Below are 20462 nucleotides of genomic sequence, written 5' to 3' on the forward strand. Positions count from 1 at the left end.
CTATATATTAGAGAAATGCAAATCAAAACAACCCTGAGATATCATCTAACCCCAGTGAGAATGGCCCACATCACAAAATCTCAAAACTGCAGATGCTGGCGTGGATGTGGAAAGAAGGGAACACTTTTACACTGTTGGTGGACTGCAAACTAGTACAACCTCTCTGGAAGGAAGTATGGAGAAACCTCAAAGCACTCAAGCTAGACCTCCCATTTGATCCTGCAATCCCATTACTGGGCATCTACCCAGAAGGAAAGAAATCCTTTTATCATAAGGACGCTTGTACTAGACTGTTTATTGCAGCTCAATTTACACTCGCCAAAATATGGAAACAGCCTAAATGCCCACCAACCCAGGAATGGATTAACAAGCTGTGGTATATGTATACCATGGAATACTATTCAGCCATTAAAAAAAATGGAGACTTTACATCCTTCATATTAACCTGGATGGACGTGGAAGACATTATTCTTAGTAAAGCATCACGAGAATGGAGAAGCATGAATCCTATGTACTCAATTTTGATATGAGGACAATTAATGACAATTATGGTTATGGGGGGGAAAACAGAAAGAGGGAAGGAGGGAGGTGGGTGGGGCCTTGGTGTGTGTCACATTTTATGGGGGCAAGACTTGATTGCAAGACAATCAAGTCACACTTTATGGGGCAATAACAATTGCAATCAGTGTAACCTGGCTTATTGTACCCTCAATGAATCCCCAACAATAAAAAAAAATAAAATAATTCAAGTGGGGAGTAGGAAGAGAGATAGGGGAGAAGGGAGGGGGATTGGTGAGCTCTCACCTAATGGGCACAATGTAAGGGTACACAGCACACCCCCTGGGTGAAGGGCTCAACTACAACTTGAACTTTGCTACCAAACACAAACAATGTAATCTGAGCATCTGTACCCTTATATTAATCTGAAATAAAATTAAATTTAAAAAAAAAAAATCACAAGAGATCTGTATCATGTTTAAATATGTTTATGTTTATTCTGAATTAGTGTATGATCAATGACAAGTTTCCATACTAGCTAATATAGGTAGACATGTACATAGTAAAATGAAAATGTTAAAACAAATGGAAAAGAATTATATGTATCATATATATGTCAAGAAAAAGGAATTTAATGGAGAATGAGAGCAACAGAGTAAAAGGACATTTAAAATGGAAACTGCCAGTGGAACACATTAGACCAGTGGTTCTCAACCTTCTTAATGCCACCTAATTCCGCGACCCTTTAATACAGTTCCCCATGTTGTGGTGACCCCCAACCATAAAATTATTTTCATTACTACTTCACAACTGTAATTTTGCTACTGTTATGAATCATAAATATGCAGGATGTATTTTCATTATTACAAAGGGGTCATGACACACAGGTTGAGAACCGCTGCCTTAGACTAAAGACCCTCCCAATGACTGAGTTTCTCAAATTGCTGTCCACGAGCCAAAAGTCCTGTTTTTGTAATGCTTGTAAAGTATGGTAGAACCCCAAGTTTCTATACAATGGAACAGTAAAAACGGAAGTGAGAGAGACATTTCCATCCAGTGTGTTAATCATTCAGAGGTTTAAAAAAATCAGGGCTTGGTGCCTATGGCTCAAGTGGCTAAGGCGCCAGCCACATACACCTGAGCTGGAGGGTTCAAATCCAGCCCGGCCTCGCCAAACAACAATGACGTCTGCAACCAAAAAATAGCCAGGCGCTGCTGGGGGTTGGGGGGGAAGGGGATGCCTGTAGTCCCAGCTACTTGGGAGACAGAGGCAGGAGAATCGCTTGAGCCCAGGAGTTGGAGGTTGCTGTAAGCTGTGATGCCACTGCACTCTACCCAGGGTGACAGCTTGAGGCTCTGTCTCAAAAAAAAAAAAAAAAAAACCAGGTCTCCTTAAATGTGAGCCAAGATGAGCCACAGGAAAACCACGGAAACAGGGCCAGAAGGACACAAATTAGCAGCTTCTCTGCTTTGTGGCACGCTGCAGACCCTCAAAATCTACTTAATGAACAGCAGAAGGAGTGAATGAACATGAAAACATGAAGATAAAACCCTGCAAAACAAATACACTGTGGGAAAAGCACGGGGAAAAATTCCACCAGGCTTTAAGGAGACTGTCAATAATAAACCAACATAATTAACTTAAAAAATATTTAACATGAATTTAGTTCACTCTGAAAAACAAACACCTGCAGTTAGTATAAAACCATCTTATAAATCAGCAGAGTAACTCAATTATGCCCTATTCCTGTAGTGTCCAGACATCTAACAATTAGCTGCTTAAACTTACTCCCCATATCATTCAACAGTAGACGAACTCGGTGTGTGCCATACCTTCTGGGGGCAAGACATGATTTCAAGAGGGACTTTACCTAACAAATGCAATCAGTGTAACCTGGCTTATTGTACCCTCAATGAATCCCCAACAATAAAATTAAAAAAAAAAAAAAAAACAGTAGATGAAATAACCCAGCCTGCCCTGCTGGGCACGTGACCACTGATCAAGATCCTACTGGTAGGAAGACAGGTTATGGAAAGAGGTTAATCATGCCCCCCACCTTGTCCCTCCTCACCTTACCTCCATCCTCCACCTTGCACCCAAGAAAGAGAAGACAGAGCCAACCTATTCACCAAATGCAAATATAAGGGACATCTACGGTCTGTGATTTATGTCAGTAATATCAGAGGTCCAAAAGGAAACAATGAGAGGGAAAGGGGGTAGGTAAATACTAATTGTTGGTTAACTAACTAGACCTAAGCATGATATAAAACAAGTATATTCATTTTTCTCATTCTAAAAAAAAAAACCTCACACGTCTTTCTCTTAGATTTAAGTAAGTATTGACAACTCAGCTTATCTTTTAGTCCTCTTCAATCATTTTTTCAAGACAACCCATTTTTGTTGCTGGTTTAGAGATGGAGTCTCGCTATGGCACCCAAGCTGGAGGGCATTGGCTCTTCACAGGCACAGTCATGGTTCACTGCAGTTGGGATCTCCTGGCCTTAAAACATCCTCCTGCCTCAGCCTCCCCAATTAGCTGGGACTACAGGCATGTGTGACCACACTCAGTTTGAGGCAACTCATTTTCTTTAAAGTGGGAGTGGGGAAGGGGAAAGAAAGAGAGAGAAGTCCTGAAATTAAAGAACTTGTTATCTTGCTTTCATCCAACCTCTATAAGCAGACATAATTCTGGAATAGACACTGCATGGACCAAAGAGGTTACTAAGACAAGAAAACTATAATTTTTGGTTTGAAAACTTGAGGCAGCTACAAACTTTCTCCTAAAATAGAAGAGGGACAAACAGACCTGAAATATAACAAATTATCACCAACTCAAAAGTCACCTGAACCTCACAACCCTGAGTAGTAATTCTAGTGAAATACATTGTTTCTTTGTTTGTGACATAGTCATTTCCCTCCAAAATGGAAATGTATGTGTTGTTAAAAGCAGTCATCTAACTGTGGGTCAGTTTGCTAAACGCAGCTCCTTAACTTGTGTCAAATTTTGAGACCTGAGTGAAAATTGTTCTCAAGTTTATACTGGAAAGTACATAACTGAGCTACTAGAAATTTCAAGTCTATTCATAAATGCGTAGCCGATGCTAAAGCTAAGGAAAAATGGGAGAAAAGAAAAGGGGTAAAAATAACAGTTTCAAAGTTGTCATAAAAAAAAAAATACAAAAAGAAATGAAGATAACTAGTAATTCACAGTGAGAGCCCAATAACCAAGCTCAAAATAAAGAGAAGTTGACCGAGTTATACAAATATTAAAAGAGCAGTGACCTGGAAAACACAAATCACATTTAAAGTAGGTCTGAATGAAAGTCCCAGATACCAATTATCCTTTTTCCCCACAAAAACTAGGTTTTTAAGATTTCAGAAAGGGAACCATTTTGACTTCTCAATGAAATAGGTTACAAACTCCTACCTTACTTAATACATGTGTGGAGCATCTGCATTTAAACCCATCGAATAGGTTAAGTTTTTCCACCTAGGACCTTCCTTTTCAGATTCATTTATTAATAACATTGCATCCAATAATCAAAGAAAAATAACCCAAAGTACTCCCCAGAAAGACAAATACCTTTGATCTGTTCTATGCCACTGAGCCTCAAACTTTTTGGAAAATCCAACATTTCCATTACTCAACTTGACCACCAAATATATTCCAATTTATTTTTGACAGTTCAATTTTCCAGAATTAAAATCGGGTGCTTGATAACTGTGACATTCTCTAGGTCAATGTAAATTCCTAGACTTATTAGGAATCCAGAGGAGAAGCCCAGTTCCCAGGGACAGAGGATACCCACCACGTGTTGTAACAGATATTTCAGTGGAAGGGTCTTCATTTCAATGTTTACACCTAGAAGGTGGGTTGGTTACATTACAACAAAACCTGATGTTTAGAATCTCAACCCCTGATAGTCCACAAAGATCCTCAGGCTCTTGAAAAGCTGAGGCCAGGGCTGATGATCTCTGAGCTAGAGGCCCTGGCAAGAGAGCACAGTTCAACATGGAGTGAGTGCCTGGCATGTTCAAAGCATGGTGCTTAGTCTGCTATGCAAACTCTACAGCCAAACATTTAGACAAGCATAAAAGGAATGATGTACCATTTCCCCCCCCACTGTGAAAAATGATACTAGTAAAAGGAAGAAGGAGAAGTATCTAGAAAAAGAAAAGATGATAACAGTGAAAAGAATTAGATAAAACTGTTCAGAGTGTTTCTCAAAACGTCACTCAAAGACCAACAGTTTTAGGAGTACCTGCAGTCATACTTTAAAATGCAGATCGCTGGGCCTATGCCAGACCTACTGAACCAAAAGCTCTGAGGGTAATGCCCAGGAATCTGCACCTTTGAAATGGCCCCCCAGTGCATCCTATACACATTAAAGTTTAGAAATAGGCTTGGTGCCCATAGCACAGTGGTTACGGCATCAGCCACATGCACCGAGATTGGCAGGTTCGAACCTGGCCCAGGCCAGCTAAACAACAATGACAACTGCAACAAAAAAATACTAGTTCCAGCTACTTGGGAGGCTGAGGAAAGAGAATCACTTGAGCCCAAAAGTTGGAGGTTGCTTTGAGCTGTGACACCATATCACTCTACCCAGGGCAACATAGTGAGAGTCTGCGTCAAAATAATAATAATAAATAAATAAAATAAAATAAAATTTAGAAGTAACTATATTCAAGGGACTTTAAAACATGAGTATGTAACCCACACATTATATGGAAAGGAATAGGGAATAGCACTGAAGCAGAACAAGATCAAGCTGCAATTAAAGTGTTTTGCTGGGACACAGTGGCTCACCAGGTAATCCTAGCACCTAGGGAGGCCAACACAGGAGGATTGCTTGAGGCCAGGAGTTGAAGAACAGCCTAAGCAAGCACAAAACCCCATCTCTACAAAAAATAGAAAATAGACAGGTGTGGTGTTGTGCACCTGTAGTCCCAGACACTTAGGAGGCTGAGGCAGGTGGATTGCTTGAGCCCAGGAGTTCAAGGCGGTAGTGAGCTATGATGATGCCACTATGCTCTAGCCAGGGCAACAGAATGAGACTCTGGCTCAAAAAAAGAAGAAGAAGAATACTTCTGCAATTTGTAGTTACCCTTAACTTTTCCATTTTGTAATTTTCTAATTTTTAATATCTTCCTTTCTTAGACTAATGTCATTGAAATAAAACAGAGTAAACAATATAATAACATTTAGGGAAATATTTTAACAGAGAAAAATTTTCCCAAAGATAAAACTATTTGCTATTAACCATGACCTACAGGCCTCACTAATGTACATCCTTAATAAGACTAATCCTTAATGCAAAGAGGGACTTGGATTTTAGTGTCAAAAAGTCACCTTCTCCTTTGTGGACATATCAAACTCCAAATGGATCATTTATTAAAGTAGTGACACTTTAAAATATATTTTAAAAGTGCTTGTTAGTTCATAAAAAATATTACACTCACATACATTTGTTTTCTCAGTGTCACATGTGATTCAACCAATAACAGTAAGATCAGAGAGGGAGGACTTTTTTTGGCTTGGTTAGAGACTAACATAGCAGCAGGCAGGAACAACCAGTTAAATATTACTAAATGGGAATTGTTTGGGAAATTAGACAGTAGTTATTAATTAACCAAATAATTCTATATTTACTCTTCCTATATTCATGCTCCTTCACATAAAAAATACCCTACAAAAATAAGCAGCATGTCCTGCAAATATAAAAGCAAGCATTCAGAGTTTCCTCCTTTAAAAATGCAATAATAACAGTATCACACAGAAAATGGTAACAATCCCTGCTCTAGCCAGTATTGTGACTTTGGATAAATCAATTAACCTTGCTGGATCTCCTTCTCTAAAATAAGAATCATAAAGCTATCTCAGAAGGTTTTTGTAAGGATCAAATGAAAAAATTATCAAAATGTGCAGAGCTGGCTGGTCCGAGTGCAATGGTGTTCACAACTAATTGATCACAACCAGGTACAGATGCACTTGACTAGCCTGGAAAAAAAAATGTGCAGTGCTGATAATGCTGATTATGCTCAAAACACGGTAGCTGTTCATTATTATAGTTTCTTACATAGTACCTGTCCTAAGCCTACAAGTCCCTTTATAAGAGCTTCTAGAGTTATGGCAGGAAAATCACTATATTAGAACACTAAGTACCCACATGGTTCTGGATATTCACTATGTGCTCTGATATCCCATGCCTCTGGACCCAAGTCCAACCTTGCCCAGATTCTTACTGCCTGTGGATGCTAGCTCTGAACTTCTGAGTCAAAGGCATGACTCTCCGTAGCAGCCCTCCTTGATTAGAAACAGAAACTGCTTTGTTTTTGGTGGTTGTTTTTTTTGTTTGTTTGTTTGTATTTTTGTTGTTTATTTTGTTGTTGTTGTTGTTTTGTTTTTTAATTTCAACCTTTTCCATACAGATTTTTTCTTTTCTTTTTTTCTTTCTCCATTTTTCTAGTTTAAATACAATTTCCCATTGCTTCCTTTTTCAATAACTAGAACTTCATTTTTACTAGTGTTTCTACCCCTATTATTTGTTTTTTTCACCCAATTTTATCCCATAAAGTTTTCTGTTTGCTTGTTTTGGTTTGATTTATAGCATTTTTCTCTTTCCTCTCTACTTGGTAGAGGTGGGGTACTGTGTCTGATCACGTTAGCAAAGAGCTGCTGACCTCAAAGGAACCACTCTGGGCACCCCCAGAGGTTGGGCCTTTTTAAAGGTTCTGTCAAAGTACCCTACTATACATCTATATTGCTCTGTCTCCCTCTTTCTGTGCCTCTCTTCTTTTTGTCAATATTCCCTTTTAGCCACCCCCTCTCCTTTCTTTATTTTCTTTTCGTTTTTTCTTTCTTTCTTTTATCCCTTCTTGCTCTTCAACCTTCTCATCCTTCTGGTCCTGTACCAAAAGGATTCATCGAAACCTTAGTCCACAGGCACGGGAATTTAAGAGCAAGAGGAAGCAAAAGGAAAATTAGGGCAAGGAAACAGATAAAAGAAATCACTCATGAGGAAGAATCGGAAGAAAACTCCACGCAACATGAAGAAACAGTCCAGAGCACCTCCTCCAAAGAACCATGAGGTAGCAACTGCAGAAGATTCCACCTATAAGGTGGCGCCTGTGGCTCAGTCGGTAAGGCGCCGGCCCCATATACAGAGGGTGGCAGGTTCAAACCCGGCCCTGGCTGAACTGCAAACCAAAAAATAGCTGGGCGTTGTGGCGGGTGCCTGTAGTCCCAGCTACTCGGGAGGCTGAGGCAAGAGAATCACTTCAGCCCAGGAGTTGGAGGTTGCTGTGAGCTGTGTGATGCCATGGCACTCTACCGAGGGCGATAAAGTGAGACTCTGTCTCTACAAAAAAAAAAAAAAGAAATGTTAGGAATGACAGAAAGGGAATTTAGAATACTCATGATGAAAACAATGAAGGAAATGATGGAAACAATGAAGGAAACTGCTAATAAAGTGGAAAATAACCAAAAGGAAATCCAAAAACAGAATTAAATAAGAGATGAACAACATGAACAATATAGAAAGGATATAGCAGAGCTGAAGGAACTGAAGCAGTCAATTAGGGAACTTAAGGATGCAATGGAAGTATCAGCAACAGGTTAGACCATGCAGAAGAAAGAATTTCAGAGGTAGAGGACAAAGTTCTTGAGATAACTCAGAGAGTAAAAGAGGCAGAAAAGAAGAGAGAGAAAGCAGAAAGTTCACTGTCAGAATTATGGGACTTTATGAAGCGTTCTGACATACGAGTTATAGGAATCCCAGAAGGGGAAGAAGAATGCCCCAGAGGAATGGAAGCCATACAAGAAAATAGTATGAATGAAAATTCCCCAAATATCACCAAAGATTCTGACACACTGCTTTCAGAGGGATATTGGACCCCAGGTAGCCTCAACTCTAACCGAGCTTCTCCAAGACACATTGTGATGAACCTGTCCAAAGTCAAGACAAAAAAAAAAAAGATTCTGCAAGCTGCCAGGAGTAAGCGCCAGTTGACCTATAGGGGCAAATCCGTCAGAGTGACTGCCGACTTCTCTAATGAAACTTTCCAAGCAAGAAGACAATGGTCATCTACATTTAATCTACTTAAACAGAACAATTCCCAGCCCAGAATTCTGTACCCTGCTAAGCTAAGCTTTAAAACTGACAGAGAAATCAAATCATTTACGGATATACAAACGTTGAGTAAATTTGCCACAAGATCACCTGTACAGGAAATACTTCAACCTGTTCTACACACTGACCATCACAATGGATCAGCAGCAAAGTAAGAACTCAGAAATTAAAGGACAGAACCCAACCTCCACACTGATGCAAAAGATAAAACTAAGCAACGGACTCTCACAAAATAAGACGAATAGAATACTATCACACTTAACAATTATCTCAACAAATGTTAATGGCTTGAATTCCCCACTGAAGAGACATAGATTGGTTGACTGGATTAAAAAACACAAGCCATCCATTTGCTATCTGCAAGAAACACACCTGGCTTCAAAAGACAAATTAAAACTCCGAGTCAAGGGTTGGAAGACAATTTTTCAGGCAAATAGAATTCAGAAGAAAAGAAGAGCTGCAATCTTAGTTTCAGATACATGTGGATTTAAAAGCAACTAAAGTCAAAAAAGACAAAGATGGTCACTTTATATTGGTCAAGGGAAAAATACAACATGAAGACGTTTCAATTCTAAATATTTATGCACCCAATTTAAATGCTCCCAGATTCTTGAAACATACCTTACTCAGTCTAAACAATATGATATCCGATAATACCATAATAACAGGGGACCTTAACACTCCTCTTACAGAGCTGGACAGATCCTCTAAATAGAAATTAAACAAAGATATAAGAGATTTCAATGAGACCCTAGAACAACTGTGCTTGATAGACGCATAAAGAACACTCCATTCCAAAGATAAAGAATATACATTCTTCTCATCACCCCATGGAACATTTTCCAAAATTGATCATATCCTGGGACACAAAACAAATATCAACAGAATCAAAAGAATTGAAATTTTACCTTGTATCTTCTCAGACCATAAGGCACTAAAGGTGGAACTCAACTCTAACAAAAACGTTCGACCCCACACAAAGGCATGGAAATTAAACAACTTTCTGTTGAATAATAGATGGGGCAGGAAGAAATAAAACAGGAAATCATTAACTTCCTTGAGCATAACAACAATGAAGACACAACCTACCAAAACCTGTGTGATACTGCAAAAGCAGTTTTGAGAGGAAAATTTATAGCTTTAGATGCCTACATTCGAAAAACAGAAAGAGAACGCATCAACAAACTCACAAGCCATCTTATGGAATTGGAAAAAGAAGAACAATCTAAGCCTAAATTCAGTAGCAGAAAAGAAATATCCAAAATCAAATCAGAGTAGGGCACATGTGGCTCCAAGGGGTGGGGTACCAGCCCCATATGCCAGAGGTGGCGGGTTCAAACCCAGCCCCGGCCAAAAACCACAAAAAAATAAATAAATAAATAAATAAATGTTCAATAAGAAAAGAGATGTTTTAAAAAAATGAAATTGAAAACACAAGAATCATTCAGAAAATTAATGAAGCAAGGAGTTGGTTTTTTGAAAAAATAAATAAAATACATAAACCATTGGCCAGACTAACAAGAAATAGAAAAGTAAAATCTCTTGTAACCTCAATCAGAAACGATAAAGGGGAAATAACAACTGATCCCACAGAGATACAAGAGATCATCTCTGAATACTACCAGAAACTCTATGCCCAGAAATTTGACAATGTGAAGGAAATGGATCGATATTTGGAATCACACCCTCTCCCTACACTTACCCAGGAAGAAATAGAGCTCCTGAACAGACCAATTTCAAGCACTAAGATTAAAGAAACAATAAAAAATCTTCCAACCAAAAAATGCCCTGGTCCAGATGGCTTCACACCAGAATTCTATCAAACCTTCAAGGAAGAGCTTATTCCTGTACTGCAGAAATTATTCCAAAAAACTGAGGAGAAAGGAATCTTCCCCAACACATTCTATGAAGCAAACATCATCCTGATACCAAAACCAGGACAAGATCCAACCAAAAAGGAGAATTTCGAACATACCTTGGGGGAAAGACTCCCTATTCAATAAATGGTGTTGGGAGAACTGGATATCCATATGTAAAAGATTGAAACTGGACCCACACCTTTCCCCACTCACAAAAATTGATTCAAGATGGATAAAGGACTTAAATTTAAGGCATGAAACAATAAAAATCCTCAAAGAAAGCATAGGAAAAACACTGGAAGATATTGGCCTAAGGAAAGACTTCATGAAGAAGACTGCCATGGCAATTGCAACAACAACAAAAATAAACAAATGGGACTTCATTAAACTGAAAAGCTCTGTACAGCTAAGGAGACAATAACCAAAGCAAAGAGACAACCTACACAATGGGAAAGGATATTTGCATATCTTGAATCAGACAAAAGCTTGATAACTAGGATCTATAGAGAACTCAAATTAATCCACATGAAAAAAGCCAACAATCCCATATATCAATGGGCAAGAGACATGAATAGAACCTTCTCTAAAGAAGACAGACGAATGGCTAACAAACATATGAAAAAATGTTCATCATCTCTATATATTAGAGAAATGCAAATCAAAACAACCCTGAGATATCATCTAACCCCAGCAAGAATGGCCCACATCACAAAATCTCAAAACTGCAGATGCTGGCGTGGATGTGGAGAGAAGGGAACACTTTTACACTGCTGGTGGGACTGCAAACTAGTACAACCTCTCTGGAAGGAAGTATGGAGAAACCTCAAAGCACTCAAGCTAGACCTCCCATTTGATCCTGCAATCCCATTACTGGGCATCTACCCAGAAGGAAAAAAATCCTTTTATCATAAGGACACTTGTACTAGACTGTTTATTGCAGCTCAATTTACAATCGCCAAAATGTGGAAACAGCCTAAATGCCCACCAACCCAGGAATGGATTAACAAGCTGTGGTATATGTATACCAAGGAATACTATTCAGCCATTAAAAAAAATGGAGACTTTACATCCTTCGTATTAACCTGGATGGAAGTGGAAGACATTACTAATGTCTTCTATCTATAAAAATATCAGTATGGCTTGAAGGATCACTTTACTAAGCATCACAAGCATGCAGAAGCATAAATCCTATATACTCAATTTTGATATGAGGACAATGACAATTAAGGTTATGGGGGGGAGCAGAAAGAGGGATGGAGGGAGGGAGTGGAGCCTTGGTGTGTGTTATACTTTCTGGGGGCAAGACATGATTGCAAGAGGCACTTTACCTAACAATTGCAATCCGTGTAACCTGGCTTATTGTACCCTCAATGAATTCCCAACAATAAAAAGAAAAAAGAAGAGGTGTCTCTCCATCCTCCTTATATATAAAGGGATGATCCTAATCCACTCTTCACTCCCTCAACCATCCTATCCTTTCTTTCTCTTACATTTGGTGGCCCTATTTTCAGGCTCATATCCTATCATGTTCCATTTCAAGGTCCCTGTCCCACAAGACCCTCCCCAATCAGCTTTCTTATTGTTTCAGCAACAGTAGTTCTCCTTACCCCATCTTCTACAATCCACCTCACTCATCCCACCTCTAGCCCTACTGACCTGCTTGTAAAACTCCAGGCACAGAAACTGCTTCCATTTGCAACCTTCTAACTTCTATCTATAAAGATATCAGCATGGCTTGAAGGACACTTTCTGTATAGTTGTTTTGTTTATTATTGGCTTCTCACCAACTAGAAAGTAAACCCCATAATGACAGTGATATTTGCCTGGCACACAGCAGTCATTCAATAAATATTCATTGAATAAACCAATTGAAAGAAAGTCCCAATGAATATTTGAAGGCACAGGCAAACTGCACCAACATTGGACACACACCCCAGCTTGCTTCTTCCTACCATTTATCAGTACTCCAACCACCTAAGGCTATGGTCATATGGGATTTCTCTACAAGAAAATTCACTTAGTAGACAAAAATATGAGCCCAGTTCTCAGCAGGCATCAGCTACAGTAGAATGTTATGGTGCAAAAGTCTCACTTTAAGGCACCTGAAAGATAACCAAAACAAGAAGTTTTTCCTGAGTAAAGAATTTCTAGCTTAGTTGGAACAAAAAGAAGTGGAGTGTGTTGGTCCCCCACTTATTGACAAGAGTAAAGAAAGAATGGGTAAGGACTTAAAAGACATAACACAAAAGGGTATGAGGAGGAAGCATGTGTTACACCTTCTTGAAGGAGCCCACTAGGTAAGAATATTTTTCCCTTGTCTATACTCACCAAAAGGTCCTCATTGCAAAGAAGCTTATTAATATTCTACTCAACAAGTCTCTTTCCTCAGTCATCTCAGTATTTTCATGATAAGCATTTATTGAATAAATTAAGAAATGCAGATGACATGACTGTATAACTAAAATACCCAGGAGAATCCATTTAAAACATTTTAATCTGCCAAATGCAGAATAAGATGGTTAATTAAAACCAAAATTTACAAAGCAGCAGTTTTTACATAGATCAGCAGTGAGGAATTTGAAAACATAGTTTTAAAATAACCTATTTAACTTATAAGAACAACAAAAGTAAATACTAGTTATGAATACCCTAACTAGAAATGCATGGATACTAAAAATTTTGCCAAGAAACAGAAAAAATATTTAAACAAATGAAAAATGATATAATATAGTCCCTGGATGGGAAAAAATAAGACATAAATTATTTCCTAACAAGTATATAGGTTTAAAATAATTCTAGTGGCAATAGTTTTGACTTTACAAAAATTTTCTAGACTTTTCCACACAAATAGGATAGAACTGTGAAATAAAATTAAGTAATGAGGAGAGGACTACAGCCTCGACAGATAAGGCATTAACACAAGGTTCCCCCATTCAGGGCTGGATAGGGATCTCAATTTTCTAGGCCTAGGGTGAGCTCAGAAATTAGTCTCTTCACAGACCCCCATCTCTAGGCGCAAACAGGTCCTTTCCAGGCTGCATTTTCTGTGCTCAAGCAAGGTCACGAAAAAGGCAGCCTGATCAGCATTTCATCTGGGCAGCCCAATTAGTTCTCATCTCCAGCTCCTCCTGGAGTAGGGAACACACACCCTAATGTCTTGCCTGGGACAAGGATTTCAAGGACCAAATTCCTTTAGGATTATTTTCTGCCTACAGGCCCCTGGCCAATTATGACGTATTTCAGACATACATTCCCCAAACCCCCTTGACTGCAGGACAGGAAAAGCAAATTAGAAACCCCTGGACAGAAGGCCCACATGGGCTTCCTACCTGGGTTCCCCCTTCCATTGTTGGAGGTTCTGTTCCCCCTCTTTCTTTTATCTATTTCTTTATCTATCAATAAACTATCCTTTTGCTTACTTGTGTGGTCTATGGCTTCATTCTTCAAATCCCAAGATCAAGGACCCAACACAGAAAGAAATTCCAGCTACAATATTAAAGTAAATTAAAACCCACAAAAGTAAAATACTCTGGTATTGTTATAAGGAAACAAAGACATTCAGAAATAGATTGTGGTAATTATAGGAATGTAATACAAGATAAAGAAGACAGCTTGAGAAAAATTATTTTAATATACATGAAAACAAATTTGAAATAAAGGATTAAAAGTTAAAATATCTTAAAAGCATGAAAAAGAAAATTGTGCTAATTATGCACTTTTCTTTAAATCTAAAGTGTACATATTTCATAACCCTGAGGAGTAAAACTAAGAGCACATGTAATGAGAAGAAGAGTAAGTCAGGCTAGAGCTCAGACGACACAGCCGGTCTGGCCAGTTTAGGTCCTACGTGACTTTCCCCTCTTGTCTTCCATCCTTGTTGTTCTGTAAATTCAGTTTTAACCTAAAAGTGTGTATCTTGAGTAGTTTAGGGCAATTGACTTAGGAGAGATTAACCTTTGAAATGGAACATTGTTATATGGGTCATGTGTAATGTCAATTACTGTTTATTATGAGTCATGGGTTGTGGTCATTACTATTGCTTAAGGTAAGTGTTAACTATTGTTATTTAAGACAAGGGTTGTGCTCGCTTCGGCAGTACATATACTAAAATTGGAACGATACAGAGAAGATTAGCATGGCCCCTGCCCAAGGATGACACGCAAATTCGTGAAGCGTTCCATATTTTTTAATTAAAAAAAAAAAGACAAGGGTTAATATGGTTCTTGCTTTTAACTTTTATGTATAAAACTGTGATTTTGGAAATGGAAGAACAGAGCAGTCTTGGAGAGGCTACTTTCACAGTTCTCCAGAATTGCTGGCCTTCTGACAAAGTTTGGTGGACCTATCCCTATCTCTGCACATTGGATGACGGTGACAGGCAGCCAGACACTCTTCATCCAGCAACAAAATTTCTACATATTAAAATTTATATAATGAAAATATAAATCACCAGAAGAACACAGATTTTGTCCTAGTCACTTCTCTATCTTTAGGCACGGCCTAGAAGATTTTAGATTTGTAAATAATTCACTTTTTTCAAATGATAGCACCTGAATCCATTCTTTCAAATCAAACTTAGTACAGATTTTGTAATAGTAATAAAAAAATGGTTAAAAATATCTACAATTTCTGCAAAGAAGTCAGCTGGGATTCTGACATGAGTTACATTTAATTTGTACATCATCTGGGGAGTGTTAACATTGTTAAAACTTTCCATAAATGAACATGGCATTTTTTCCCCAAATATTTAGATCTTCTCAAATTTCTTTCAATAATGATTGATAGTTTTTAAAGTATGAATTTTGGATTTCTTTTATTAGATTTATTTCTAAGTGGTATATTCTTTTTGATGCTATTATAAATAAAATTGTTTCCTTAATTTCATTTTTGGATTATTCATTGCAAGTGCATAGAGTTATAATTGACTTTTGTGAATCATTTATTAGTTTGCTAAAATCATTTATTACTTCCATTAGTCATTTAGTGGATTCTTTAGAATCTTCTATACACATGATCGTGTCATATGCAAATAGAGATAATTATACTTCTTCTTTTCCAACATGTGCCTTTTCTTTCTTTCTTTTCCCCAATCACCTTGGGTAAACTTCCTGTACAACACTGAACAGGTAGCAAGAATGGACATCCTATATTGCTCCTGATCTTAGAGAGAAAAGCATCCAGTCCTTCACCACTAAGCATGTTAGCTGGTGTTTCTCATAGACACCTTTATCAGGTTGAGAAAGTTCCCCTCTATTCTTAGTTCACTAACTTAGGAGTTTTTAACATAAGTGGGTGTTGGATTTTGTCAAATCCTTTTTCTGAGTCTATTGAAATGATCGTCTGATTTTTTTCTTTCTATCGATATGATACGTTACATTAAATGACATTCAGATCTTAAGCCAATCTTGCATTCCTGGGATAAAACAAGCTCTAAATATAGAATTTCAAGGGACTCAGGATAACCAAAAACAATCTTGAAAAAGAATAAAATAGAAGGACTCTCGATTTCAAAACTTATTACAAAGCAAAGATAATTAAGAGAGTGTGATACAGGCACAAGTATAGATGTATAGACCATTGAATAGAATTGAGGATCCAAAAATAAACTCATATGTTTATGGTCAACATATTTTTAACAAAGATGCCTAGATCATACAATGGAGAAAGAATAGTCTTTTCAACAAATGGTGTGGGACTACTGGATATTCACATGCAGAAAATAAAGTTAAATATTTACCTCATAAAAAAATTAACTCCAAATGAATCAAAACCTAAGAGCAAAACTATAAATCTCTTAGCAAAAAAGCATAAAATAAACCTTCATAACCCTGGTTTTAACAAAAGATCCTTAAGTATAACACCAAAATCATCAGAAATGAAAGAAAAAGTAGATAAATTAGACTTCATCACAATTAAAAACTTTTGTGCTTCAAAGGGCACCACCAAGAAAGTAAAAATACAGTCTATAGAATGGAAAAAAATTCAAGTTATATATCTAATATGGGATTTATATCTAGAATATATAAAAATATCTTACAACTCAGAAATAAAAAAGCAAATAATGAAATTTTTTTTGTTGTTTTTTTTGTTCTCTGTCTCACTTTGTCACCCTTGGTAGAGTGCTGTGGCATCATAGCTCACATCAACCTTAAACTCTTGGGCTTAAGTGATTCTCTTGCCTCAGCTTTCCAAGTAGCTGGGATTACAGGCACCTGCCACAATGCCCAGCTATTTTTTTGTTGTAGTTGCCATTGTTGTTTGGCAGGCCTAGGCTGGGCTCAAACTCGCAAGTCTGGGTATATATGGTCGGCGCCCTAGCTGCTGAGCTACAGGTGCCCCCAGCTATTTTTAGAGATGGGGTCTGGCTCTTGCTCAGGCTGGTCTCAAACCCACAACCACAGGCAATCCACCCACCTCAGCACTGGGATTTACAGGCGTAGACCACTGTGCCCAGCCAAAATATGCAATTTTTAATGAGCAAAGGAGATGAATAGATATTTATCCAAAAAAGATATCCTAATGATCATTAAGCACATGAAAAGATGTTCAATATCATTAGTCATTAGGAAAACCCAAGTCAAAACTACAATAAAATACACCTCTTCATATCCATGAAGAGTGTTGGGGAGAATGTGGAAATATTAGAACCCTCATACACTACAGGTAGCAATGTAAAATGATGCAACTACTTTGAAAACAGTCTATTAGTTCCTTAAACAATTAAACATAGAGCTACTATATAGTTCAGCCTTACACTCTAGCATATATTTCCAAGAGAAATTAAAACACATGTCCACACAAAAAAAGATATGTGTATGAATGTTTACAGCAAAATTATTCATAATAACTAAAGGGTAGAAACAACCCAAATGCCCCTCAGTTGATGGATGGATAAACAAAATGTGATATATCCAGACAATGGAATATTACTGAGCCATAAAAAGAAATAAAGTTCTGGCTCAGCACCTGTAACTCAGCAGTTAGGGCACCAGCCACATACACTGGAGCTGGGGGTTCAAACTCAGCCTAAGCTTGCCAAACAACAATGACAACTACAACAAAAAATAACTGGGTGTTGTGACAGGCGCCTGTAGTCCCAGCTACTTGGGAGACTGAGGCAGAAGAATCACTTAGGCCCAAGAGTTTGAGGTTGTTGTGAGCTGTGACGCCATAGCATTCTACTGAGGATGACATAGTGAGACTCTGTCTCAAAAAAACAAAGAAAAGAAAAAGAAAAAGAAACGAAGTTCTAATGCATGCTACATTATGAATGAACCTTGAAAACACTGTTAAGTGAAAAAAGCCAATTACAAGAGACCACATATTATATGAGTCCATGTATATGAAATGTCCAGAATAAGGAACTCTGTAGGGATGGAATGTAGGTTATTAGTGCCTACGGCTGGATTGATCCAGGAGAAGAGGGAGAGTGAAACCATATAGGGCTTCTTTTTTTTTTTTTTTTTATTAAATCATAGCTGTGTACATTGATATGATCATGGGGCATCATTCACTAGCTTCACAGGCCGTTTGACACACTTTCATCACACTGGTTAACATAGCCTTCCTGGTATTCTCTCAGTTACTGTGCCAAGACACTTACATTCCACATTTACCAAGTTTCACATATACCCTTGTAAGATGCACTGCTGGTGTAATCCCACCAATCCCCTTCCCTCTACCCACCTCCCCCCTCCCTCCCCTCCCTTTCCCCCTTCCCCCTATTCTTAGGTTGTAACTGGGTTATAGTTTTCATGTGAAAACCCTAAATTAGTTTCATAATAGGGCTGAGTACATTGGGTACTTTTTCTTCCATTCTTGAGATACTTTACTAAGAAGAATATGTTCCAGCTCCATCCATGTAAACATGAAAGAGGTAAAGTCTCCATCTTTTTTTAAGGCTGCATAATATTCCATGGTGTACATATACCACAATTTATTAATCCATTCGTGGACCGATGGGCACTTGGGCTTTTTCCATGACGTAGCAATTATGAATTGGCCTGCAATAAACATTCTGGTACAAATATCTTTGTTATGATGTGATTTTTGGTCTTCTGGGTATATGCCCAGTAGAGGGATTACTGGATTGAATGGCAGATCTATTTTTAGATGTCTGAGTGTTCTCCATATCTCTTTCCAAAAGGAATGTATTAATTTGCATTTCCACCAGCAGTGCAAAAGTGTTCCCTTTTCTCCACATCCGCACCAACATCTCTGGTCTTGGGATTTTGTGATATATGGAGTTAGATGATATATCAAAGTAGTTTTGATTTGCATTTCTCTGATGATTAAAGATGATGAGCATTTTTTCATATGTCTGACAGCCGCACGCCTGTCTTCTTCAGAGAAGTTTCTCTTCAAATCCCTTACCCAGCCTGCGATGGGATCCCTTGTTCTATTGTTGCTAATGCGTTTGAGTTCTCTATGCATTCTGGTTATTAAATCTTTGTTGGACACATAACCTGCAAATCTCTTCTCCCATTCTGAGGGCTGTTTGCTTGCTTTACTTACTGTGTTCTTGGCTGTGCAGAAGCTTTTTAGTTTGATCAAGTCCCAGTAGTGTATTTTTGAAGCTGTTTCAATTGCCCGGGGGTCCTCCTCATAAAATACTCGCCCAGATCGATTTCTTCAAGGGTTTTCCCTGCACTCTCCTCTAGTATTTTTATAGTTTCATGTCTTAAGTTTAAATGTTTTATCCAGTGAGAGTCTATCTTAGTTAATGGTGAAAGGTGTGGGTCCAGTTTCAGTCTTCTACAGGTTGCCAGCCAGTTTACCCAGCACCATTTGTTAAACAGGGACATAGGGCTTCTTTTGGGAGTGAGGAAAAAGTTCTAAAGCTGATTGTGAAAAGACTAAATCTGTTAAATTGCAAACTTTAGTTGGCTGAATTATATGGCATATAATCTGTATCTCAAAGAAGTTGTTAAAAATATTTGCAATTCATGAAGCATGAATTTTATGAGTGCTTAACTCTAAAGCAAAGAAACTGAAAAATAGGAAAGTCCCCCAAAGAAATGGGAAAACATAAAAGCAGACAACTCATAAAAGAAATACAAATGGCAAATAAACATAGTAAAAAGTTCAACTAGTTACCGAAATAAAATGAAAACAAAGCATCCTTTGCCTAGCAAATGAGTATGGTGTTCAAGAGAGGGACAAGCACAGACATTAGCTATAAATATAAAGTAGATACACAGGCAGATACACACATACATACGGATACTAGGCGACTGTTGGATTTTTGACTTTAAAAATCTCTGAGTACAGTCCGGCACCTGTAGCTCAGTGGGTAGGGCCCCGGCCACATACACCGAGGCTGCTGGGTTCGAGCCCAGGCCTGCTAATCAATAATGATAACCGCAACCAAAAAATAGCCAGGCATAGTAACTGTAGTCCCAGCTACTTGGGAGGCTGAGGCAAGAGAATTGCTTAAGCCCAAGAGTTTGAGGTTGCTGTGAGCTGTGACACTACAGCACTCTACCAAGGGTGACATAGTGAGACTGTCTCTAAAAAAAAAAAAAAAAATCCCCAAGCACGCACACACACACACACCACACACATACACACAGGAAGGAAGTATACTAAAGGAGCATTAGTGCTTATTCTGTCCCACAAAATCATATAGAAGGATTACAGAGAGCAAATATTTTCTAGGCATACAAAATAATAGTCGTTTTAAAAAACTATATGCAGATGTGATTTGCTAATGTAATCAAAAGAATTAAAAGAGCAATGAAAACGGGAACATTCTGGAGAAATGATTAAATGACTGTTGGATTTTTGACTTTAAAAATCCCTGAGCATAGCTCGGCACCTGTAGCTCAGTGAGTAGGGCACCGGCCACATACACTGAGGCTGCTTTAACCTTTGTGATCAAAAGAATTAAAAGAGCAATGAAGAAGGGAACATCCCTACAGAGAAATGTGGGCAGTTGCCCACACCAGAGAAATCACAAAAACATTCCCGTTG

General features: G+C 38.1%; 1 protein-coding gene and 1 non-coding gene across 4 annotated transcripts in view; one reads left to right on the plus strand and one right to left on the minus strand.

The window, feature by feature from the left end:
• DNM3 (dynamin 3) overlaps positions 1-20462 on the minus strand; it is a 600651-nt gene that overhangs the window by 465117 nt on the left and 115072 nt on the right. The gene's annotated exons all lie outside the window — the stretch shown is intronic.
• On the plus strand, positions 14571-14677 carry LOC128597791 (U6 spliceosomal RNA). The gene has a single exon (XR_008383350.1). It is a non-coding gene; the product is annotated as a U6 spliceosomal RNA (small nuclear RNA).

The sequence above is a fragment of the Nycticebus coucang genome, chromosome 10 (assembly GCF_027406575.1).
Source record: "Nycticebus coucang isolate mNycCou1 chromosome 10, mNycCou1.pri, whole genome shotgun sequence".
Classification (NCBI taxonomy): Eukaryota; Metazoa; Chordata; class Mammalia; order Primates; family Lorisidae; genus Nycticebus; species Nycticebus coucang.